A 1,947-nucleotide genomic window follows, 5' to 3' on the forward strand; every position below is an offset into this window, starting at 1 on the left:
GTTCATGGCTGAGTATCTGTAAGATAAACCCTGAGCTCACTTCCACTCTCCATGGACCATCCCTCACTCCATACTTTGATGATGAAATTTGACTTGGAATTTGCCTCCAAATCCTCTAACTGTTCATTGACTTTCACCATTAAACCATGTGGGTTAAACATAGACACATAAGAGAGATATGACATAGAACACATAACTATGTGTTAAATCCATTTTAAAAAATCTATCCCCATATGCAGAGACCATCAACGTACTGAGAACTCAACAAACACTGTCAGCAACCTCAGGATGACCCACCAAGGTCTTCTCAACACAAATGAGGGAGGGAAAGCAGAGCACAAGGTACAAAGATTTCACCCCCTCCTATGCCCAAGCACAGATGGCACAGCCCAAACCCCTCCTGCAGTCTGATCATCAGAGCCCAGAACCAGGAAAGCCACGAAACCACTCTGGATTAGGAGTGTTTTGAAAACATGCGTAGAATTTCATTCCTTCAAGCAGTGTTAATTAATGAATTAATTTCCACTGCCAGCCTAAATGCTGCTTAATTGACTCTCCAAAATAACTCAGTCTCAATGTGATCTTTCAAGGAACTTGGTCTACTTCTGTCTCCCTGATTTATAGTCGATTCATAAATTACGGGACTCTACTGTGTCAGCAGTTACTCCTGAGCTTAAGCAGGAGTTCAAGCCCTGATCTACAGGGCAGGAATTTAGGGTCAGGCTTTTGCTCTCAGGGGGCAACATGTCTCTGTGGCAGCTGAATCATTCTAGAGCACACAGTCCTTACACAGCCCTGTGTGTCTGGTGCCTAATGAGGCAACAAAACTAAATTTACTGTAAAGTTATGCCTGGGATGCACAACTGGGCTGGGAGGGTGTGCAGGCAGCACTGCCCTGAGGTCAAAGGTCTGCAGCACTGCAAATTAAAGGAATTATTGGTGCTCCCTTTGAACTAAGCTGTGGGAATGCCAGATGGATAAGACAGAAGGAGCAGAAGGTATAACGCAGACTGCTATTCTCCCTCCACGCATCAAGCCCGTATTCCCAAGTCCTGGACGCTGCAGGCACAGCACACAGAGGATGAAAGGGCACAGGGATTGTTTTTAACATTTCTGAATGGGACAGACACATCACATCTGTGTCTAGAGCTTAAGGAGAAGTCAGGAGCACGAAGCGTGGGAGAGTCCCTGCTCTGGAGTCACTGTCATTTATTATTCATCCCTCGGCCTTTAGCGGAGAATTCGGCACATCCCCATTCATTCCCACCTGGCTGCTTTTCATGGGAGGCACGAACAGGCTGTTACTGTTAAGGCAGCACACGGAACACAACGTGTGTGAGCCTGCAGAGCCCACCCTCCTCTTTCCGAGGGAACAATTAATGTTATTACAGATTTGCAGTGGCTTAAAGATGTATCAGAGATGCCTGTGAGAGAAGGCAGGGAGCACAGGAGAGTGATTCCTGGCTGGGAAGACACAGAATTCCAGCCCCAAGTTGCTGGAAAGCAGTTTTGCTTTGCATGCAGGCACTTCCGAATAGTTTAGGGCACAGAATCGCAGCTTGCAGTCACTGTCACTTCACTGTCACTGTCACCTCCAGGCTGTGACCTCCCCCAAAACACGGATGGTCCTTGCAGAATACACAGAAAAGGCCTCAGCTACCAGGGCTGTCATCATCTAAGTGGGATGACAGAGCTTCTGACAGCGAGTAAGTAATGCCACGCTCCCACTACTGCTATACTATGAATGTGGCGAGGCAGGGCTTGCCCAAATCCAGGGAGCTTTTAGGATTCATGCAAAGGAACGCCCGTAGTGAGACGGAGCTCACGTGCAGCCAGACACACACAGCCCCCTCCAGCACCGCCGCGCCGCCAAACCGCCCTTTTTACAAGTTCACCCGATAAGTCTCTAAGGAAAACGCCTTACGGAGAGAGAAGGAAAAGGCCCGA

General features: G+C 48.2%; 1 protein-coding gene across 2 annotated transcripts in view; it reads right to left on the reverse strand.

The window, feature by feature from the left end:
• The window catches only part of FAM46D (family with sequence similarity 46 member D), a 19,742-nt gene that overhangs the window by 15,970 nt on the left and 1,825 nt on the right, over positions 1 to 1,947 (reverse strand). Inside the window, exon 1 of one of the 2 annotated variants that reach the window (XM_017742694.1) lies at positions 1,925 to 1,947. The exons of the other annotated variant lie outside the window; for it this stretch is intronic. The gene's annotated coding sequence lies outside the window, so the exon portion shown is untranslated. The remainder of the gene's footprint in view (positions 1 to 1,924) is intronic. 2 annotated transcript variants of the gene reach the window in all.

The sequence above is a fragment of the Corvus brachyrhynchos genome, unplaced genomic scaffold (genome assembly GCF_000691975.1).
Source record: "Corvus brachyrhynchos isolate BGI_N302 unplaced genomic scaffold, ASM69197v1 scaffold220, whole genome shotgun sequence".
Lineage (NCBI taxonomy): Eukaryota > Metazoa > Chordata > Aves > Passeriformes > Corvidae > Corvus > Corvus brachyrhynchos.